This window comes from Parasteatoda tepidariorum, chromosome 1 (genome assembly GCF_043381705.1).
Source record: "Parasteatoda tepidariorum isolate YZ-2023 chromosome 1, CAS_Ptep_4.0, whole genome shotgun sequence".
Lineage (NCBI taxonomy): Eukaryota > Metazoa > Arthropoda > Arachnida > Araneae > Theridiidae > Parasteatoda > Parasteatoda tepidariorum.
Genome location: NC_092204.1, coordinates 16,753,597 through 16,779,139, shown reverse-complemented (window position 1 = coordinate 16,779,139; position 25,543 = coordinate 16,753,597). Strand labels below are relative to the sequence as shown.

Sequence of the window (25,543 nt, the reverse complement as noted above, 5' to 3'; positions counted from 1 at the left end):
TTAATCTGAAATATGTTTATTTTCTTCTATAATTGCAGTTTTTATTAATGAAAATGTAAACAAAGTACCATTAAAAAAATTAATGCTGCATCTCAGTATACATAAATTTATCATAAAATGAATTTATCAATAAATTGTAAATCTTTTAAATAACAATAAATTGTTTTTAGAGCAATGAAAAGAAAAGTGCCTCTTTCATTAGAAGCAGCTTGCATCTTTATTTATTTATTTTGAGAACAATAACTGAAAAAAAAAACACTTCATAGAAAATGGATGATAGTCCGAAAAGAAATATGAATCATAATTAATACTTGATTCAGTTTTCAGTGAAAAAAAATTCTACCTAAGAAACTCCAAGTAAGTATAGTTAATTTTTAAAAAGCTACGATAAAGCAAATAAATTTCGAGCTAAGAAACTGAATTCTAGTTAAAACGCTATTAATTTTAACTCCTTAAAGAATAATACATAACTCTAAATTATTCCAGCCGCCTGTTCGAAAAAATAAAAAAAAAATTGTAATTTAGAAAACACAATAAACGAGGATAAAATGAAGTAGTTAATGCTATTAAAAACTAACGTTTTTTCTTTAGATATTTAACTTCTTTACCTTACATTTATTAACCAAAGGGGTCATTTACTTGTTTTTAATATTTGTATATTTTTAAAGTATGGCATCTAATGCAGTAAAAAGATATGAAAAAAATCTATGTATTATTTAAAAATAAAAAAAAGATCAATGTATAATATATGTAAGAGTAAAAATATACATTATGTAATTTAAAAATGCATTTTTGTTATTAAAAAACTAACATAATTTATAATTGGACACGTATAAAAATTTGTTTTCTTTTAGTAAGGATAAAAATATTTATTATATAAGCCTAAAAATGTTTAAAAAAAGTTATGCAAAGATAAAAATAATATGCGTTAAGTTTTTTTCTTTCTCGGCTACGGAGGGTTTTTTAGTTTTGTTTCTCACCTTTATTTTTTTCATTGGCAACTTTACTTTTTCTATTTCAAATGACTTTTGTTTCATTTTATTTCCGTCAGGCAAGTTTTGAAAATGGGCGCCTATTTTTGAGAACTTGAAACATGTCGACCGTCGTTTTTTTCCCCTCAATTTTATATATTTTTGAATTGAATGAGGATTTTAATCAAATAATATGATACCGCTTCAGTTTCTTGTGATTATTTATTTAATTTATTATGCAAGTTTGAACGATATAAAAATTTATTTGGAAGTCATGAAATATAAAAATGAAAGTTGAATATTAAGGAGCGCTTCAATTTCTTTCATAATGTAGTAATGAGAAGTCTGTCCTTTTAAATGTTTATGTTTCAAGGATTGTTTCAGGAAATCAAAGCACACATTCTATAGAGGCTGCCTATCCATGACAAAAACTGGAATCTAGACTATCTAGAATCAGTCTTTCTTCTTTTTTTCCCCTACAGTAAGTCGAAAATGACGGCAAAGAAACAACAACCAGTCATAACCAGCTAATTGTGTTTATATATTTGTTGTACCTGTTGATGTTTTATTAGATTTGGGTCAAAATTAAAGCAATTTTACGAATCTAACTTCGTAAAAGCGAATTTAATATTTTCAATTCTTTATTATGAAAAATATTTCTAGATCTTCTATTTAAGATATTTCTTGAGATCACCAACGACTTCAAGTGAGCCGAGAGAGCTTATATTTTTTCGATTTTGTGAATAGCACACTGCAATGTGTGTTACAGTGATATGGAAACACCTTTTAGCGAGACAGGCACTGCTTATCTCACTCCGATTGCAGCGTGTTCGAAACGGTACTTTTGAATATATCAAAAGCTGTCCTTCTTCTAAACGGTTCTTTTGAATATATAAATAGAGCTTCCTTCCTGACCATAGCTTCATCTAAGGATTCAGTGTCAACAGATGTTTTAAATATTCGTCAGAACCCTTAATTGAAAATCACAAAGAGGTGGAGGTAGGTTCCAGCACGCCGTGGACTTCAGAATTATGAAACAGCTGATTCCCTGGCAAGAAAGCAACCAAAATTGCTTAAATAACGAATAAACCAATTTTTTTCTATACAGCCAAGTGGTTAATTAAAAAAATCTATTAGAGAGAACTTTTTGTGTAATAAAAGGCAGGCAAATAAGGACAAAAAATGGGTCGAGGAAATCACAAATATTCCGTTATAGCAAAAGGACAAATCTGTTGTTACTTTTCGCCTCGCTCCTGGCCACGTTTGCCTCTCCAAGCATTTATATCGTATAAAAATCGTATCAAGTCCTCTCTGCCAATTGTGCAACATTCGTGAAGAAATGGACGCGAACCATTTGAGTCATTGCCCTGCACTGAACTCGGGACACTAGTGAGAGAAATACTGGAGTGCTCGACACAAGATGAATGATTTATAGACTTACTGTAGTTTCAGTTTTGTTACTTATTATCTTTGTTTCTTGTTCTAATTTCATTGTTTGTTTTTCTGGCTAGAGTTGTGTTCTAATCTGTCATTAGAAATTTAAAAAAAACTTTTGAATATATTACGTCTTACTTAACAATCTACAAACCCTTAATTACTATCAAAATTAGACATTGATCTCCACAAGAAAAAAACTTTCAGCATTTAGTTGCTCTATCAACTATACCTTACCTAAGTTTAATAAAATTTTATAAAATAAATGGAGTTTTATTTTTTTACAGCACTGCTTTCACTTTTTTTTACAGCACTGCTTCACTTTTTTACGATTTTTACTGCTTTCCTGTTTTAATATGCCCATATTTTCAATTTTTTTATCAATAATATGTCAAGTATAATTACGGTGCTTGCTCATTTCATTGCCCATTACGGTGTTTGCCTCTATGCCTATTTTACACCGATCCGACTTATGTTATTTTTAAAGTAATACCACCGTTGTGTGAGTCGAAATGTCTTAATGACATCACTGAACTCTCAGTGTGAAAAACTGGAGTTCAGTTAGGGTGTCATAAAGGCGGCTTGTCCGCATTTTCTGATTACTTTACCAGAATCATTCCGCTTGTTACGAAATCGTAAAGCTGTAAACCACCTGATCCACAACGGGATATCGCTGGTTTACTTTACTTTACCAGCCGACCGGAATGTGTAGGGATTAGGGAACTGCCCTTGCATCAGAAAGGTTCTGGGTTCGAATCCCGGGCAATGCATGGATGTTCTTTTCTTCTCTGTATTATCTGTCCTTACTGTGGGAGCAACGTTGGCCCACCTAATACGGTGCCCCTGAAAGAGTGGCCAACAAATCTGCCCTTCAGATACCTGTATGACCTAGGTCATTCTCCAGGTGAGCATTGGAGAAAAAAATTTTTTACTTTACCACCATTATGTTCACAACAAAAAAAAAACGTCATTCCGAATTTTTCTTCTTCTTTCAATCAAACGTATATTTTAAAAAATACTATTGAAAAAATTTTATTGCTTTGTGATTAAAATTAAATTCGCTCTTTTTTTTAAAAAAAATATTAATTTTTTTCATTTCTCCACAATAGATGAAATGAATACTAAATTGGAAAGGTGTTAAAATCATAAAAGGAAATTTGTCTCCCGTTCTTTAACGATCCCCGTGAAATTAACTTCCGGTTGGGGTGGGCGGAAACGTCGAAAAGGAAGGAGCATAAATGCAGGATGGGGTTGGGGCGTATATTCGTCTGATAACGCAGACGAGATTTGGACATTCGGCAGCGGCTATCTATCTGGTGTCACTTTGGAGCTTTAGTTTCACACCCCTGCCCACAAACCCTGTTCGAATCTGAGATATAATTAATATTTCTCAGTTGCAGTTAAACACTGGCAGCATATCTGTAACGAATAATTCGTTTTTCTCGAATCAAAGGTGGATTTCGTATTAGATCGGAATGCTGTTTTCCGTCTCACATATGAATAGATAAAACTATTCTGTTTAAATTGAATTTCTGGTTTCAAAGTAAACGTCAAGTAATTTAGAATGGAAAGATAATTAAGGTGCTTGCTGAAAAGATGAGTTATTATTTTTTTTGTTTAATGAGTTACAGTTAAATAGCGAATACTAATTAGGATAATTGCTTATTTTCTACAAGAATAGTTTAAATAAGACTGGTAAAATAATAATGCAATTCTATAGTGAAATTTCAATTAAAATTTAAGGAAATTATACAGTCTTTTTATATATTTTTTCTCTCGTTAATAAAAGAAAACTAGCAAGCGGCACCACCGCTGTTTTGGTTTTCGTTGCATTTTGTTTTGCTGCGTAAGCTTATAAAATAAGAAAATTGCAATTGAACTTAGAAAATAAAACTGGAAAAATGCGTAGAGGTAGAAAAATGTACACAAAGTATCATGAATTAAAAAAAAGTTGACATAAGACAATTAGTTCTACTCCGTAGCCTTGTAATTTTCAACCCAATCCAGAAGACAAGGGAACTCCTGGATCAAGTATTAGGAGAAATTTGCCTTCACGGTAGACATTTTGTGGGAACTAACCCCCAAAACTATTTATAATAATTAACAGCTATATGTATCATGCATTCTAAATATTTCACATGGTTTTTGAACATCAACGTTACAAATAGAAGTTTTTTCCATCGTTTATTGAACAAAGCGTGTTCACAACGTGCAATAGTAGATATTCTTAGCTTATGCTATGTATAGATTTAAACGTCTTATACACATCACGAATATATATATATATATATATATANCTATCGATGGCCGGTAGTACCTAACCCAGCATATATATATATATATGCTCTTAAAAACTAAAAATGAAAAAAAATTGGAATTTATCAGTGATCTCTTTTTTCTTATAAATTAACAAAAATTTACAAAAATTTCCTAAGACTCTTAACCACCAAATTTATTTATTTGTACTTTTATTAAATAGTCTAAAAGGAGTGTTTTTATTTACGAAACTTATGATACATTTCTTGGGAGTGCCATGAATCAGTATAAAAGTCTTAACATCTGCAAAAAGTCAGCGATACACTTCCAGCGACGTCAAAAACTTTTTACCAGAATGAAAAATATAGTTAGTCCCAAGCCGCAGATATTTCATATTTTAATATATACGACTATTGTACTAAAATAATGGAAACTGCAGACATTAAATATTTGCGTTAAAGGCAATCTTTTGTTCTATCTTCCCTTAAGACACAATTTGTGGCTTGAATTCATTTGTTTATGGAAGATTTTATAAAGCTCTGTTCTACTCTGTCTAGACTCTATTCCATTACGTGAGAGTGCTTTATTTCTTTATGTTCCGGCAACTTGAGGAAGAACTTTGGGGCCTGTGAATATTTAATAGAATGGAAACTGTTGATGAAATTTAAGTAAGTGGTGTGAAAAGTAAACAAGGCAATAATAAATATTTCAATGAAGGATCTCCGAAAATTTACAATTGGTATATATTCTTTAAAAAAAACGTAGTTTAATCTACGAAATGTTTTTGTGCACTTCAAATAAATTATTATCATCTTCAAATAAATCATTATCATCTTCAAATCTTCAAATAAATCATGATCATCTTCAAATAAATTATTATCATCTTCAAATAAATCTTCAAATCTTCAAATAAATCATTATCATCTTCAAATAAATCTTCAAATCTTCAAAAAAATCAGAACATCTTCAGATAAATCATTATCACTATGAACTTGGCAAAATTCTAAAAAAAATGTGCAGAACCATGAGCATAAATATAATTTTGATACAACAAAAATCCATTTCGATCACCAAGTTAACGACATGATTTCTTCCCCTGCTCATCATAGGACTCAGAAATGCATTCTGCCTCGATTTGCTTCTCTCGGTAACCACGTTTTTTCCAGTTTTATTTTTTTCCCCTTAGTATTATTTTTCCATTTATTGTTGGTAACTTTTCAAATCGTAATTTTCATATTTTTTTAAAAATATTTATTTATTTATTTATTTTATATTCCCTTTTGGCTATTCTTAAGATAGCGTGCCTCAAACATGTCGGCTTTTTCCCCTAAATCTTTAAAAGCAAATGGAGTTTTTACATTAAAAAGTATGTCTTTATATTTCAGTTTCTTGGGTGTTAATTATTATATTTAAATGCATTAAACTAAGAAGTACTGTTACAAAATACGATTCTTTTATAAACGTATTAAAAATGCGTACAGAAATAATTCAATGTTTACCTAATTCTGATATCAAGAAAATGAATATTAATAAAACTAAATCGTAGTTATAAGAAAATAAAATTCCCTTCATTTTAATGTGAGTATATTCTACTACCATTAGATATAATTTAAACACCAATAGAGCATGAACTTCAATTCAACAACAATGTTAAAAAATAATTTTCAATCATTAAATTTAAGAAATCGCATTGTCTAAGATTTAAACAGCTTATTTTAACTATTCGTTATCATTTTGTATTTGGCAAGAATCAGAAGTAGCTTTATTCATAATTAAAAACACCTTCTGTTTTAAAAATCCACCCTTATACTATTTTAATTATTGTACTATTTTAATTTAGATAAGACATTAAAATACACATAGTCTAAGAATTGTCTAAGATTTAAACAATTTATTTTAATAATTCGTTATCATTTTGTATTGGGTGAAAATCGGAAATAGTTTTATTCATAATTCTAAATTCTTTCTGCTTTAATACTATTTAAATTATGATAATCATCCGAATTATTTCTTTATGTAAAAGTAATGTGTTTTTTATATTAGACATTAAAATACTAGTAGAAATATTTTTAATAGCAAATGCTTTAATATAAGCTTTAAATTTCCAAAATAAAAGACGAAATATAATTCATCCACCAAAACAATCTCGCAAAATCTCTAAAGGAACTATTTTCATGAATACTTAAATGACCTATTTTAATGGATTCCATTTAAAGAATAAGAAACAAATACATTTTTAAACCAGCGTAAATTATGTTGTTTACTTCACAAAAAGTAATTTGAGAATGTATTCATTTTGGAGTAAGTACCTCAAAATAATTGGCGAACTTTTGCGCCCAAAAAAATTAGAAAAGAAAATAGTTCATAAGTTTCTGAAGATGACTCTTTTCGCAATAATTGTCTGAATGAGATTTCAACAGAAAATAGAAAAAATTATATAATTGCTTTATTTATTTCGACGAAGAAAAAGAAATCGTTTTATATTTTAATATACGAATTATGCATATTAAATTCCCTAATGATGCTAAAGAATTGAATTGAATTTCTAATTTAAAGACTTTTATTACTTTTTATGAATATTTTAATACCTTATAATCAGATGATGAGAAAGCTTTAATTTTTTTAAAAACTATTTTGATCTATTGGAATTACAACACAGTATAAATATAAATTTGCCAAAAACGCATCATAATTTTGATTCTATAAGTATACTTTAATGATATGTAAAAACAAATATGAAGTTCCTTTTAAATTATTTTACTTCGGATGCAAAGGGAAATAGGCATGATTTTTTAAATTATTCAGTTGGCTTAGAAGAATTTTATTTCAGGTCCAATTTTGCACCAAATTCATATTTTTCTTGTAACCAATATTTTTCTTGTAATCAAGTGGCTAAGGGAAGAATGTCTTGGCATAGGCTTGTTGAGAAGGCCAAGGCCCATCCTGGGCTGTCGTGCCAATGAGAAGAAGAAGAATCAACTGGCTCATATATAAAATATTTTTATGACGTATCTTTGAAGAATTTTATTTCAAGAGCAATTTCACAGCCAAATTCATATTTTTCTTTTAACCAAAAAGAAAATTTGCTTGCTTTTATATTTTTTCTTTTATTAAACATATATATATAAAATAAGAAAACATTATATATTTTGATAATAACATGTAAAATATTTTTATCATGAATTTTTTAAATACTTTGTTTTGCGTTAAAATTTATTTAATTATTATTTTTTAATTTGGCTAATATATAGAAGATTTTTTAAATGTTTCCTATGAATTGTTTCCTTTTTTTGGTGAAAAATAAGTGGTGTAAAATATTTAGAGCAAAATATTTGGTGCAAAATATTTAGAGCAAAATATTTGGTGCAAAATATTCTGATTAGCTCCTTTCAACCACTGTATCTTTTCTTAATCTGTTTCTCATCTTTCGGATGCTGTGGGTTTTCTAGTTTTTTTCCCTCTATATTTTTCCATTTTTCTTTGTCTACTTTACGTTTTTGATTCCAAATTACTTTTGTTTCTTCTAATTCTCGTCTGGCAAGTCTTGAAAATGGGCGCCTATTTTTGAAGTACTTTAAACATGTCGACTGTTATTTCTATTATATATATATTTTTGAACGGAATGAATTTTTAATCAGATAATTTCTTACAGCTTCAGTTTCTTGAAACTATTTATTTAATAATACAACCTTAATTTGTTTTTCTTTTAGTTAATTTCAAAAATTAAAGATGAAATCCAAAGCTTTCCCAATTTTATTTTTTCTAAAAAATGCTCGCCCCCGTGACTAAGGTTCACAGGTGCCCACTGGGTAACTTTAAATGAGTAACATTTCCGGCATTTTCCTATGTGAAGAACGTAAAAATTCAGTCCCTGCCATTAGAATTTTTTTTTTAAAAAAAAATCATTATAATGAAATTATTTTAATACTCTGTTCTCTTATACTTCTTTTTAAATAAGGGAAATATTTGGAATTTTAGTAAATTTAAAACTTGTAAATTTTAAAACTTACAAATGTTATAACAATAAGCTGTAACGTATAGTTATAGTTTATGGCATATAAAAGTTCACATTACTTAAATAGAAGCACGAAAACTTTGTTACATTTAATAAATGGTGTGCAACATTTTTTTAAAATGAGACCATATAGTTACATAACACTACTTACAATAAATTTACGTAACAAATTTATTAACTTAGCCACATAATTTCTAATTAGCATGGAAATACTTAGCCATCTGTTTTCAATCACGTAAATATCCTGTCAAGGCTTAGGAGAGCGAAAACACCCAGCCTAAACTTATGCTACAATATTTCTACGTACGCAACGTCATTGTTTAATTCATCAAAATAAATTAATTGTGGGAATTTCTGACCAGCAATATTATCCAGCAAATTTGTGTTGATTGGCAAGATTATAGTGAAACTTTAAATTAATTGAATTGAAATGATTAGTGTTCAAAATATTTTAACATAACATTCAATTAAATAAATAATCCCAAGAAACCAAAGTGGTAAGATATTACTTAAATGAAAACTTCATTTTCGTCAAAAATATACAAATATGAAGAAACAAAATAAATAAAACGCTTCAGAGGGATTTTTTCTTCTTCTTGGAGCGCTATAAGCATGTAGACTGTTTTTAGCTTTGTTCATACTTTCTCAGTGTAGCTATTTCTTATCTCTTTATATTATTAGTCATTAATTATTATTAGTTATTAATTATTAGTCATTAATTATTATTAGTCATTAATAATTAGTCATTAATCAATCATTATCAAAACGTTTCGGCAAAATCTACCGAGCTTCTTAGTCTTCCCAAAAAGCCGGATACGTGCTAAATTTTACCATATTTTTGTAGCTTTGATGATATTTTTTTTCCTAGGATAGCTATTTCTTATCTCCTTGTAATAACAGTCGTTCAAAGCCAAGAATATAATGAAATTATTATTATTTTTTTTTAAATGGCGAGCACTTGGGATGTATTGTCCCATTGGCCAGGAGTGCCAGAACTGCTGCTCTCTTCTCGCTACCCAGTGGTCACCTGTGGCAAAGCCACGGCGGTGGAGCAGCGTCGCCCACGTCTCACAACCACAAACTCGTTTATAGGGTGGGTCACATTCACACAATCACACACAAAGGAGAAAGGACATGGAACACAGAGAGAAAGAAACACCCATGGCCTGAGCAGGATTCGAACCAGCAACCGTCGGCTCCGCAGTCAGGAACGCTAACCACTCGGCCACCTGGTCGGTTTATAATGAAACTATAAAATGCACGATTTATAATCAATTTTACCAAACTTATTATCAAAGTGCATCTGTAAAAACCACTGAGCTTTTTGGTGCTTCCATATCGCTAGAGACACAGCAAATTTTATCATATCCTGGTACATTTGATTATACATTTTTCTCGGTGTAGCTATTTCTTATCTCCTTATATTATTAGTCATTTAAAGCCGATAATATAGTGTAACAATAAAATACGTAAAAGTGAACAAAAGTAGAAATTTTTTATGTAAATTATAGCAAAAAAACATGCTTCTGTTTCGTTTTTCTGGATTTAGCTCTAAATCTTAATCATAAGTGTAGCAGAGCTTATGTTAGAAGAAGAGCGGTATAAGGTGAGATTCAGCAAATGCAACCTCTTCAGGAAACAAATGAAACAACATAGGATCGGAAATAAAAGTAAGAAATAGATTTCTATCCAAATTGGATAAAGTGAGCTGGAAGTCGTTAGATGCGGAATAATGCCAAATCTCCCGGGAAAGCTTGAGGGGACATAACGAGGTAAAGAAATTGGCAGGACCGCTCGTCAGCAAGGCTCCTTAAGTAGTAGGATGACCCCCTGGGCAGAAAGAGGATTCCGGAAAAAAGGGATATTTGGAAGTACCGACTTCTAATCATTGGACTAAGTAACATTAATTCTTCCTTCTGCTCAAATACCATTTGACAGTAATGATTGACAAATGTAGAAGGAAAAGTATCAATAAAGCAGCAGCAGCAGCTCTATTATTAAGTTCTACTGACTTTAATAAATAATCTAAAGTATTTTGTTATAGATAGAAAATAAATGAAAAAAATCGTTTTCTATATTCAATAAAAGTTTTTCTTTGAGATGCAGTATAAATTATTTAGGCTATTTATTTACGCTATTTTTTGGTTGTTAATTTCTATAAGACAGATAAAGTTGAAAAATGCATTGCCTCCTAACTGCATTGTCCTTAAGCTTTAAAGAAAAAATTAAGCATTCGATTTTCGAATACCATAAACCCCCCCCCCATAACCATTCGAGAACTATAAACCATAATATCCGTATAAACCAAAATAGAATTAAACCATAATATCCGTACCTTGAACCATTCTGTTTATAAGTGTCTTTACCCATAATATGTTAACTTTGAAACATAATATTGTGCATATGTTTTGCTATCTCAATAAGGTGTTAATGTAAGCCATGTTTTAATTAAAATTAAACCACGCTCTCATAAAATAAAATTCAAGGAGAATAAAGTTACTGGATAATATAGTTTAACGTATCACAGTGTTAAGATATTTGAAAGAATTTCAATTTATATTAACACTCAAATATGTTTAGGTTCAGTTATGTTCCAAACGTGGTTCAATTTAGCATTTTATTTAATCTGCAGCAATTTTGGATCATTTTGTGGTTAGAAATGCACATATCAGGATTCAACATTGAAACGATTTGTTTGAGTTCATAAACGCTTTCTCCCTTACATTCCATTCAATGTTTAATTTCTACTTTGGGCAAAGATTTATTTTAGTAATCAAAAATTCGTAGGATTTAAAATTTAATTTTCTCACAAAAGAAAACGTGTTGCTCTAGAAAAAAATAACCAAGCATTAATTACTTTTTTCTTCTGAAAACTGGACAATTTTTCGACTAGTGCTCAGCGTTCTTTTTTTTTTCGATTATGCTCTTTTTACGCTTGTTTTTTTCAAATAAATTGCATATTTAAAATTTAAAACCTCTTACAGAAAGAAGTTTGTATCCAACAGAAGTTTAATCCAACAGAAAGAAGTTTATTCAAATTTAAAAAGTGAAAACTGTTTTTTTTTAAACCATGACGTAAAAAATTAAGATCCTTTATTAAATTAAAATTAAAGATTAAAGCGATGCAATTAAAAAAAATGTTTTGTGTAGATTTATAGGTGCTAAAAAAGAAATAATGTGTTCTAGAATTTATTATATTTATATATTTTTCAAAAAAAAAATTATAAAAGAAAAATGTCTTCTAGCAAATGTCAATAAAAGAAAACTAATTATTTCGGAATTCAATTCTTACTCAGATTTTTCTTACCTTTTAATAGCCGTACGGGGTACTGGACCAAAGGGAAAAAAAGGATAAAATTCCATAAAAATAATTCTAATTAGAAATTCTTTTAAATCCTTTTATTTTACTCCAGCGAAATATTTATGGAGATATTAGATTCTTATTGAAAAAAAAAAATAAATAAAAAAATAAGTAAAAAATGAAAAACAAAGGCAATAAGAAAATTAAAACGAATCTTTAGATATTTTCTTTGATATATTATCTACGTACCGATCAATCTTTGCAAAACCAATTTAATTGCTTTTTACCGAAACAAAAGTTATTGATGTAAAAAGAACGTAGACGGAGGGGGGATTGAATGAAATGGAAAATAAAAAGGTAGTAATTTTAAATTTTTTTTTAAATAAAATATAATAATGTTCCTTTCAAAAACCGTATTGTATTGAAGTTTTTCCATTTAAAAAACTTGCTAAGTAGTAAAATGAATTAAAGTGAAAAAAAAACAGCTTTTGTCTTTCAACCACCTTATAAAGAGAAACAATAAGAATCGCCGAAAGATGGGACATTGTTTGAAGGGTGAAAAAAGATAGGATTAGATAGTATATTTTCATTTAATTATTGCATTAAAATAAGTACCAACTTTTTTTTGTTGCTCATTTCCAACGAAATAATATATCGTGAAATGATGAAAAAGTTTTAAAAAAAAATCGATTGTAACACATAGTAGAATAATTTCGATTTATACTCCAGTAATAATTTTAATCCCCTAAAAGTTAATTACAATTTTTATATGTTCTTTAATATACAGGTTTTTAAATTTGTATTCTTAGAAACATATCATATTTGAAATACATGGCGTATTTTTGAGACTATGCTTTTGGAGGATTTTCAATTTGTTTCAAGAGCAATTTTGCAATTGATTAAAGGGCATAAAAAATTACGTTTTAATAATAAATAATGAAATTTTTCCACTGTATCGGAGGTAAAATAAACGCTAGAAGAAATAGCCACATTGAATATTTTTTTCCGAACCAGTCCTGAAACATAATCCAGAAACTTTAGATCGAAACCCATGTAATCATATCGCATCTCTTATCACATTTGCGGAGCATCACTAACTTTCAAGAAAACTTTATGTTCTTCTTTTTAAAGATTATATACTCGCCAATTTGATATTACCGGACATAATAGTTTTTAAATAATCGAATTATGGTGGTAAAAGGAATCATAAAGCAGCAGTGGTCAAAAGTTTATCTTAATTTCATATTTTCTTAAATAGATTAGTTCTCTATCTAATAAGTAGATGGCAGCATATTACTTTTTCAATTATAGCTCTCAGAATTAAATGAGACGTATTTTCAAGGTTGTTGAAAACTTCCAGAAAAGGTTGCAGTTTCTAAAGTACTAGCAAAACTTTGAACATTTCTACTTTTTTGGGAGCGAAATGAAATATTTCTGGAACCTCTTGATACGCTTTTATGAGCTGAAAATCTTAAAAAATTAATGTAACATCTGAGATTATGAGTGCAATGAAGAAGAATTTTACAAGACTATTAATTAATAATTTTACAAGACTATTAATATTTAAATTAACAAGACTATTAGGATATTTCAAAAAAGTAGTTTCACAGATTCTTTGCTACTTTTAAGAGTCTTTGGTGGAAACTTTTAGAGTAACATTACGCAGGGACTCATCTAATGCCTTTGCTAGAGTAAAATCAAAAATCGATAATCACATTTGATTTTTGATAGCAACCTGTATCAAAAACTAAGAGACTTCAAGAGTCTTTGATGTAACTAGCCGATTTCCATGAAACTCTACAGCATAGAATGAGTTTCATTAAAAAAAGGGGTAAGGGCATCATAAAATAATGATATTTTATCAAGGATAAAAGTATTTAGTTCCAAAAGAAATCACTAGATGGAGCATCATATGTATATATAAAATAATGGGACCTTTGTGTAGCTTAAAAGCTTTTTGTTCTAAAAACCATCACTAGATTGAGTATCAAGCTTTATAGACGCAATAACAAAATCTAATGCACCCATCCCCGCAAATAATGATAACTTTCTCACAATGCATGTTCAATTTGATGCTTTCCAATTTTTTTGCTATCATTTTGAATCATGAAATCATTCTTTAAATCGTTGAAAGTAGAGAATGCTGGAATATAACCTGAAATGCTATCTGTAAGCTTGGATGGGATTTCGTATTGTTTTTGTGGTATTGCTACAGCCGAATATTTCAAGAGTCTTTGATGTAACTAACCCATTTCCATGAAACTCTACATCATAGTTTTTAAGCAGAGAAATGCCATACTTCATCAAGATAAATATTTATATAAATAAAAATAAACATACCTCGTAAGTTATTTTTTATCCATTGCACTTTTCTACAAATAACTATTATACCTGGAAAAAAATTCATATTAAATATTTCAACTCAGTAATCATATAGCATCTTTTATCTAATTTGCGGAATTTATCAGATTTTATAATCGCCAATTTTATATAACAGGACAAAATAATTTTTAAATAATTAAATTATGGTGGTAAAAGAAATCATATAGTCACAGTGGTTAAAAGTTTAGCTTAATTTCATATTTTCTTAAATAGAATAATTCTCTGTCTAATAAGTAGATGGCAGCACATTACTTTTTACATTATAGCTCTTGGAATTAAATGAGACATATTTTCAAAGATGGAAAATAAATTATAAAGAAATACACATGTAAATAAGAGTAAGTAAGTAACATAACATGTAAATAAGAATGGAATAAAAATACACATGTAAATAAGAAGTTTGATAATCATGTTAAAAATAATGTGTAAATTGACTTTTCATTGATTTTAAACTTTTGTGCAATCACTTAGCAATTTTTTGCAATTTGAAGTGAAAATGGGAAGGAAGTAGAAAAGCTTTCAAACACGAGTTTTCAGTGTATAAAAATAATTTTAAACTGAATATTTTATGTTCGATAGTGAACGTAATTTTACACCATTTAGTAACATTTTGACGTGTTTTTGGTTTTTGGCATGAATGCATTAGCCGATAATCACAACCAAACTTACGACATTACGTACCTTAGGAAACAAAATAAATAAATTCATAAACATGCATGAAAAAAAAATTAAATTGAAAAATAAATGAATAAAAAGTTATGAGAATCACCCGGACGCGTATGAATCTAAGAACCCTCAGTTAACTTAAAGAAGATAACCAATCATCATTTTTTCTACTGCTGCGTGAGATTTTTTTAATCAAATCTTTCATACTACTGATTTTAAATTTGGGATCGATTTCTCTCTACAAACTACAGTTTTTTAATGACATTTTTATTCTATTTTTTTTCCGAAATGTCGAATATTAAAAACTGTATTTATAACTGGGAGTCGCATAAATGTTGTAACGAGCTTCTTGAGGAGTTAGGACACATCACCACTAATCTCATACCCAGAAATGTCGTCATGCGCAGCTAGGGGTTCTTCCGTATTTTAAACTACTTTTTCGTGTGTTTCTTAACATGTATTGATAGTTAAGTGTCCCTATGGGGTCCTCTCCAATTTTAATCCCGTTGATGAGTCCTAAATTCTGCCTAGAAATATGTCGCATCATTTATGTAACCTCCTGTTGCATATAACCTCTTTAAGTTTGTAAACTCGACAAAAAATAAATCAAAAACGTCATTTAAAAAACTGTAGCTTTATAAGAGCAAAATTAAATCCACTCCCCTGAATTAGGTAAGATCAACTATTTGTATATATGTATGCATTCAAATGTATACATATTTAACGTGCACTTCAACTCATTGCGGCATTTATACAAACCATGGTAAATTCTCCGTATTTATATAATCTGCAGTTTAGTGAAGAGGAATATGGTTTTAGGTCTAAAACAAATTTACTATTTATTCATCTTCCTATTAGACAGATGTTTAGAAATGACAAAGTATTATTTTGACTATGTAATATGTATTAGTACTTAGATTTAATCAGCCTGAATGTCTGACATGTATTCTTTAAACAGAAAAATTATTGGTAGGGGCAATTTACAAACAATATAATAATTCGAGTGGATAAAATACAAAGTATATTCTTTGACCAGTCAGGCTGTTTTTAACTAGATAGGACACAGATATGACACCGGTGTCCCTTTTATACATGTTGGTTTGATGCTCTAATTACAAGCGAAAATACATTTAGGTATTTTTAGTTATAAAAAAGGAGTCAAATAATTACTAGAAAATCCATTATGTTATCGGACTTATATTTGCGCTAAAATATAATATCCGAAGAAAAAGTAGTTTGATTTTTTTTTCATTTATATTCAAAAATTTATCGATAACTGATTTTGAAAATTAAAAAAAATTCAACGATGAAGAATTGTTTCTCTTGGATCTAAATAACTTTTAAATAAGTGCAAGTTTTAAAAATTACTGCCTGGACGTGAACAGTGCTTGAAGGAATTAATCTTTAGCGCAGAAAAATACACCGGTGTTTTATGTTGTGTTTCATAATTATAAAATATTTAAATTCTAAATATAATTTTTTTCATTTATTTTGACCTATCTTAATACAAAATTATGAAAAATATGCTTATTAAAAATTCTACGTCAAAGGGTCTGCGCCTTTAATTATTTATGCATTTTTTTTATTTTTCTCTTAAGGGCAGTCAAAATATTAGAAATTATCTTGACGAAATTTGAAAGGACGAATAATTTTGACTATTAAGAAACCTACTCCTACTTCACTCACAAATAAGCATATCGATCAAGTAAACTGAAAAACAGTTAAAATATTCCCATTTTTCAAATTTTCAACCTCATGCGACTTATACAATTAATATAAAATATTACTTAATCCGAGTGAAAATCACAGCTCTCTTTTCAAATTTGCCACTGCTCACTCCTTTCCACCAGCCCCCATCGTCTCTGTTTTGACTTAATCCGTTCGTTACCTATTAACTGGCAAACAACCAAATTGGCTTTCTGCCAGAAACGATTTCTAAAACCATTCACCCAAGGATTTCAACCCCTTCAGAGAAGTAATTTCAGAACCAAAGACGAAAATTGTAACATGAATAGACAGGCAGCGTGGGGGTGTAGGATGCCTGCTTATTGAAATAATATTTCCTCCAGCCCTCCTCTCAAGCATCCTTCTCTTGAGCTTCTTCGGAAAGATGCTGAAATTCCTCCTCAAACCTAATGACAGCCTTGAATGGTGGAAGGCTACAAGATTGTGAAGACACAAGCATTTATTTATGAGTAAATGTTCTTACAACCACCATATTGACCGAAAAAGTAATATTTCATATAAAATGGGATGGTTGGGGCTTTGCGAGAAGATATATTTTATTTTAATACCGGAGGAAAAAGGAAGAAATTAATCCGCTCTAAAATAAATGTGTGGTAAATATTTTGTATTTTACGACTGTGTCAACTTTTTTTATTCCCAGATGCTGTTTGCAACATGGAGAGTAAAGTTTTAATATCTTTCTCTCGGTTTAATTTATGCCGCTCATTGAAAAGCTTTGTTGATAAACTGCTCTTCATGCTGGTGTACCAAGACATAAAATAAAAGTGTTTGCAATTTTGTTTTCCTCTTTTTGTTTTTGATAAGTCTAAAAATGCATTCTTTAATACGAGTTAACTTTACATGAATACGTTCAGTGCTTATTAATGACTGATTTTCGCACATTACTTAATTTAAGGAATTTTACTTAATTTAACTTAATTTTACTTAATTTAATTAAAATTACTTAATTTAAGGAATTTTAATTCATTTTGCTTAATTTAAGTTCAAAATCTAGAGAAAACATGGAAAAAATTACAGAACAAAGAGAAAAAAAGGGGGGGGATAAAAATAATAATAATAATAAAAATGATAAGAAACCGGAAAAAAAAACAAAAACAAGAAAAAAGCAATCCGAAAAAAAGGAAAAAAAATAATAAAATCCGGAAAATAAAAGATACAATATTTTCATCAGCTCACACGATTATATATGTAGAAAAGAGTGCTTTCTAATATTGTATCAATACAGCCAAAGCAAAATATATCAATACAAAAGTGGAGATAAAGCTTGTTGTTTTTCTTAATTTTCTTCCTGTTTTTTTCTTTTTGTCCCTTTTGTGTTTATTTATTATGCTATATATATACTACATATATTGCTGTTGTGATATTGTTACGTGGTTGCGATTATTTAAATTTTTAATTTAATCAATGGAGACAGTTTGTTAATTTGATATTTCTATATTCTTTTAAAAAAAAATTTTAATTTTCTAATATGTTTTCTTTCTATTTATGTCTTCTTCATATAAATGTGATGTACAGTTATTCATCCGGTTAAAAAAAGAATTACCGGGTATTTAATAAACTTAAGAAGGTTTGTACATGATATTTTTAAAAGTTCGATTGATTCTAACTTGTAGTTTTTAGTTAGAGCCCCTTCACATATGGAAAATGAGAAGCAGCATTTCCGAAATATTTTCTTTTTTACTATCGAAAAGGTAAAAATGGTGCTTAAGCAAGAAAAAAAAATTATGTGTAAGAAGATGTAGTGAAAATACATCAATGCCAAATCTGATTTAGAAAATTTCAATCTGGCAATTTTGGTGTTAAAGATTCGCCACGTTCTGTAAGGCCAGTGTACCCAAGTCAAAATTTTTGATGGTTTTCCATTGATGGACCAACATAACCATCAATAATTCCATCATGAACCATTTTATTTTTGATGGTAGCCAACATAAATGACCATCACCTTAATGTAGGAATTCGGACTGATTTATGATGATCCCACATAACAACTTGTTTTGACGGTTTGTTCCAGTTGAACCATCAGGAATTTCCATCATGATATTTTAGAAATCAATGTTGGAACGATTCTGCACCACCACCATCCTAATGTAGGAATTCAGACTGATTTATGATGATCTAACATACAAAAACTCAAATTGTTCTGATGGTATATTCCTGAGAACCAACAAGAATTCCCAATAAAAACCATCATGGAAATGTATAGTTGGAACCATGACGAATTGGTCCATAAAGGTCAAACTTCTCTTGATGGTTAACCATCATAGTATTAAAGCAGCATTTTTCATCAAGGAATGATGGAAGTTTGTTGGCATATCAAAACCATGAATACATAATGAAAATTGTCGGATAATGGTGACCATAAAATGATGTCCTACCATCAGGAATCACCCTGAAACGGACATAAACATTTGGGAGCATCAAGAATTTTGATTTGGGTAATCTAATGGATATATAATAAAATTATTAATTGATGCAAATAGGCGAATAATAGCTCGTGTGTTTACTGAGATATTAAATTTATCAAATTCGTTCGCTCATGATGATTTGAAACACCTAGGTTTATTTTCATTGGCATTGACATATGGGTTCTCTAGATTCTTATGGAAAGAAATTTATGGCGTTGCGTTACGTTGAATTTGTGACGTTGCGCTGATTAACTTCGTGATTTGCTTCTGAAATGATAAGAAAATGATCCATAATTGAAACGCATAAACACTGCGGTTGAAAAATGTGTTGTCATCAACAAATTTATTGTCTCAAAACTAAGGAGGTAAAAATTCACCTGGACCAGTTTTTTGTATTGAAAAATGACATTTTTATGAGTGTAAAATCTTAATACTGCCGAATAAACACGATATAATTCAATAAAATATTTCTTCGTTATAAGAAAAACATGTTTCCAAGAACCTAATATTTTTAAACTTATGAAAATAGTAAATATTTATTTAAATTTTATGCTTTGAAACTTTAGCTTTTAAAATCTGAATGAAATTTCGTAGCAATAAGACAGTTATGGTTTACGTATTTAACTCTAATACCATGTCTGTTTCTGTTCGGTATCGAAATATATAACTGTGAACAAAAATATTGTTATAGAAAGGAATTATGCGTATAAAGTCTAATAATTTCTTTAAAAGAGGCATGGAAAATGAATAAATAATTAACACTTTAAAAAAAATTTCTAATTGGAACAATTCCTATGTTCTATGCCATGTTCTTACAATGCTCTGCAATGTTCTTACTGCCTTTCCCTTTTTTACGAAAATAATACCTTAAAAAATGCATGGAAAATGAATAAATAATAAATATTTTAAAAAATAAAATTTCTAATTGGAACAATTCCTATGTCAATTCTATTGTGTGTTCTTGCTATGCTATTTCAATTTCTTACTAGCCATTATCTTTTTTATAAGAAAATAATTTCTTAGATAATATGAATAAATTATTAATACTTAAAAAAAATAAAGTTTCTAATTGAAACAATTATTTATCTGAAAAACAAAAGTACTAAATTCCTTTTTATGCGCGTTGTTTAGAATTCTTTGCTTGTTTACGATTCACTCTCTCAATTTTGTCATCTCAAAAATAGGTGGTGTTTGTGTTAAAAAAGTGACATATTTGGTCATAAGACCAAAATAATTGGACCCTTTTAGACGCCGCGGTATTTGTTATGTCTAGCCTGACGTCTTTTAATAACCCAATCAGCTGTCGGGGGATGTCGTTTGCTAGATAAGATGTGATTTTATTCCTTTTTCAGCTGTGGTGCTTCTTATAGTCTTTGAATTAATAATATTTCATTTAGTTTTACGGGAAACGTCGTAAATATGAAAAAAATCAGTCATGTTTTTTTTATTTTTTAGTTTAGTCAGATAAATAAAATTTAACTAATAGCAAATAAATTTAAAAACAAAATATGCTACTTAAAAGTATTTACACATTTTTAGTGATTTTAAGTAACCTAATTGATCCGTTTTGTGATGATAACTTTTTTATAAATAAATGATATCATTAGGCTTTCTTAGAAAATCAATGTGTACAATTTAAAGCAACCATAGCGCTACATGCACGGTGAAAATTCTTTTGATAAAATTTCCGTACTATATAGTAATGTCATTTCTGGAGAAAAAAAAAACATAATTTTGGCTAATAAATCCAAAATATGCGATATTTAAACCATTTATTTGGTAATTTTTCAAAATTGTAGTTTTTATTACAACATATTTAGCAAAAAATACAAAACTGAAAAGTGAATTTTACCGAATAAAGGGTTTTTATGGGTATCATGATAAAATTATAAAATTTTACTGCATTCATCAAACTTTACTACACATGATGAAACCATTTTTTATTGTTAATTTTACCTCTAAGAAGTTGACGAGATATTTGGTGTTCCCATTGAGCCAGAAATATAGTGAAGTTTATTATATTTTGTTTGTTTTAACAAGACTCTTTTTCTCAGTGTAGGATCAAGAAACTACACAAAGCAAATAAAAGTAAAATCGAAATTCACGTAAAAACAATAAATTAACTTAATTTGAAGCTCTGCCATTTGTGAGTTTGTAATGGTCCTTGCGTCCTAATATTGCAAATGTCTCTTTTGTTTTGGGACTTTTTGTCGAATTCGTTATTCTTTAAGAGATTTAAATGCATATATTTTTCGCTTGATATCTGTTTATTTGCTTATCTGTTTTTTGCATGTCTGTTTTGCATTTTATCTGATTGCATTGGTAGGAAATAGGAAATATGTCTTTCCTGAACAATTGTTCTGCCAAAATATCATACCCGGACTGCATACAGCCAGAAATTCTATACTGTGTTTTTACCTGGTTTGTTACTATGATTTTTCCGGCAATCTTGTAAATTTATCAAGTTTACTTTCATTCGATTTACTGCATGTGAGTCATACACATAATTAATTTTATTAAAGACATATTCTTTAAATATTTTTCGTGTGAAGGACATCATATCTTGTATAGCCATGAATTGTTACTAATTTAAGGCTCATTGATTGTTACTTACGTATGTGTAAGAAGCAAATAACAATGAATGCACATTTTTAAAAATAAATAAAAGCTCATTTTTAAAAATGTGACTTTTTGCTAATTTGAAGAATTTATTTACTTTGCCTAAGTAATTAAAAAAATATTAAGATTATTTGTTAGATTTTCTTCTTAGTTTCCTTATTTGTTGTGTCATGCTATTGGATTACGTAATATTCATAAAAATAGTTACTTAAACTTAGTTTGCATTACACAGTTAACAACTAAAAATTTAATAACAAATTAATTCAAACTGCTTTTATTGCTACACCGTAAAAATAGGGCTTCTCAAAATTTAACAAAAATGTGTCACAATAGCTCCAAAACAAAAAAATAGTTGTATTTGAAAAACCCATATATTAAAAATTGAATTGACTAATTTTTGAGCAAAGTGCATATTCAAAGGGAAATGTGTGAGAAAGATGATCATTGGTTGCCGGCCGGATTCGAACCAAGCACCTCAGGCTTCGTACTAGGAGGCTCTAACCGCCAAAGTTGTAACAGCTGTATAGTAACACGTGACAATTATAATTCTGCATAGAATCTTATAGTGCGTTTAATAATATGGCCAGGGACTGCATTACGTAGAAGTAAAAGTTTTAAAATACAAAATTAAACGTAATTCCAATAACCTATAGGTACGTGCTTTTATTCGTGTATTTTTTTATTGCATAAAACTTTAAATACCGACAGCAAATCTCATTTTAGTCTGCTACGGTGGCTAGACTGTATTTGCCTACATGCTACAATTTGTTGGCACATTTTAACTGTCACGAAAAGTTACTTTTTACACCATTGTCTAGTTTGATATTTACCATGATAAGGATGATTAAATAATACTCGAAACTGACTCTGAAAATACATAAACTGTGGTGCATATAGAACAACTGATACAGGCTTTTATCAATGCGTTTTCTGACAACTTAAAAACTACAAAAATTAACAGCAAGTATTATTCTATATCCTACTAAATTCCAACTCTTTACAATTTTAATTCCAAAGTTATTCCAAACAATAAATTCGTGTCGTAACAGACCAGTATAATTTTTGATAAACGCTTCCCTAAAAATTATTCAATCGCTCGCGAAACTTTGCAAACTTTTACTCGCCAATTTTAAAACCCGCAATTTCAGATCATTAGCTTTGGTAGGAAACTACATAATTAAAATGTAGGACGTTCTGAGATGAAAAGAGCTTTGTTACATAAATATCTGAAATATTCTGGCAAACTAGATAGTAAACTGCATTTCACTCCGCTTGAACAATCCTCATCAATAAACATTACCCCACCCCCAACCCATAAGTTTTTACCCATTCTTTTCAGTTGAGGGGGGAGGGGCAAATGAGTTCATTACGAGGTGCATATTTAATCGTTCTTTTATGATGCAATTAGCAGGAAAATAATTGCCTTTGAGGGAAAAATCTGGGAAATGTTCCGGAAAAACGGGAATAATGACGAACGGGGAAAAAGAAACTAAAATTACAGGAAAAAATATGTATTTTTGTTTTGTATGCGACTGTAAGATATATGCTAATTTCTCCCACGCAGATAAATGCGAGATAATACTTAAATTGCGGTATCATTAAGATCTTAGGATGTATTTTCTAGGATGGGAAAATGTTTGATCAGGGTTAATGAGAGTGAGGTCGGATTCCTATTCACTTTTAAATTGAATGTTGTAAACAATGGAGTTTTGGGATAAAAGACTTAATTATTTGTTAATGTATTCATTTGTCTCTCTGAAAAGATGTTACTTTTTGGAGAGAAATCGGGGAAATAATTTGGAAAAGGAGTGAGATTATGATTGTTTACAAAGACATTAATTAGAGAGTGTTTATTTTTTATTCCTAATGAGTGTTGTCAGGATTTGAAATTTTTATTTAAAAAAAATTGTTTGCTTGAGATTTGATCAAAGAGGAGCAAGTTAAGATATAAATATTTGTACTAATTAGTTACAAAAGTCAATTTGTTGCGTAGGTACAAAATCAAAATCACTTGAAAGAGCTGGTTGATTTCAAATTTTTATAAATAGATTATGTGTTTCATTTCTGCTTTTGTTGTGTTTTAAAGAAAAAAATAAACATTATTTAAACAAAATTTGTGTGTTTCAGTCATTCTGTCTCTGCATACATTATTTGTAAGTACTGAATAATTGCTACTTTTAACATTAAAATTGAAATGGGAGTTTGAAAATTGAAAAAAGAATTTTTGCATGTTTTTTCTCTATGAGCTCATAATTTTTACACATTAATAATTCCAAAACACAATTGTTTGTTGGAAAAAAAACATTTTTATTTTATTTCCCATGAGCTGCACAATCAGTCTTTCCGATGAGCAGACCAAGTGCGTTGTCCAGAAGTGGTATCCACTCTTTCAGAGACCACCACAATGGGTGAGATACCGTTGGCCATGTTAATTTGGACGTCTAGTTTCTGCCACACTAGATGGCAGATCCGAGACTCTATTTGGATGCTAAAGTGCACTAGGAATTTAATTTTGCCGGAAATGTCAGGAGCTAATAAGGCACTCCAAGGATCTTTTACATGCCGCATGAAGGGAAAAAACAACAACTTGTTAACTTTAATTAACATAGTTCATCGTTTTAAGGCACACTAGCTGGATGCGGCTAAACTGTGCAAAGCTAAATGTTAAAAACAAAATCAAACGGGAATGCGAGACCTAGACACAATAACAACGGGAATGAGAGCAAAAAAGAAGTTCCTCGGGTTATTTTCAGGATCATTGAGGTGTATACCTCTGAAGGATTTATGACAAAAACTGTTCTACATTTACCTAATTTCAATATGATTAAAAAGGCTATTTACAATGTTTTTATTCGTATACTATATTAGTCGAAATTAACGAGAAACATATTGAGCAAAAATACGAAATACCCGCATCTGGTATCTCAAGTTCGATTATTGGAATTTCAAGCTGCACAAACAATTAAGCTCTCTTAATGATTGACTGGTAATAAGTTAACCTATTGTCATCAAGCGATCAGTAAGAGTTACTCCAGATTTTCACTGTTCAGAGTTACAGAAATGAATCACATAACAGCCTTGAATGCAATAGATATATCATTTCGTCAGCAATGCTAATAATTGGATTGCATTAACATGCACGATAACTAATACAGAAAGAGTCTTTTTAATGAGCCAGCTTGTTCACCTTTCAAAGTAATCTTGCACAATATGCGAACTTTAATGGTAATCAAGCCGAATGTACAGCAATACTCCATATTTAATCATTCTAATCTTTCAAGTCCTCCAATCCCAACACCTCAATTAGTTAAATACAAATATCAACCAAATTCTCTCATCGCTGAGCTATTGCAAGTGACTTAGATTTCAATTTTAAGTATTTTCAAAAAAATTACATTAACACATCTCCGGCGCATGGACATCCGAACATTCAGCAATACTCCAAGCATATCTCGAATTTCTCCGGCAGCTACTGCAATTCTTACAACCAGCTCCTCAGCATTGTCAACAGGGGTGCCATAAGACAGCGTTTTCATGTGACCCCAGAAATAAAAAGCAAAATATGATAAGCCGGGTGACCGAAGAGGCCAACGCACTGGAAAGCTCGGAACTTTCCTACAACGCCATCTACCGCCGCTGGAAAGCATTTCCAACCCCGCATTGCTATATGATTTCGAGTCATCAGGATGCACTCTACCCCTCTTAGGAGTTCTGAAACGTTTAACTGAGACACCATATATATATATAT

General features: G+C 29.6%; 1 protein-coding gene across 1 annotated transcript in view; it reads right to left on the bottom strand.

Moving 5' to 3' along the window:
* The window catches only part of LOC107437287 (tyrosine-protein phosphatase Lar), a 753,777-nt gene that overhangs the window by 576,816 nt on the left and 151,418 nt on the right, over positions 1–25,543 (bottom strand). The window contains exon 3 of the mRNA XM_071177245.1: positions 14,318–14,368. The gene's annotated coding sequence lies outside the window, so the exon portion shown is untranslated. The remainder of the gene's footprint in view (positions 1–14,317; positions 14,369–25,543) is intronic.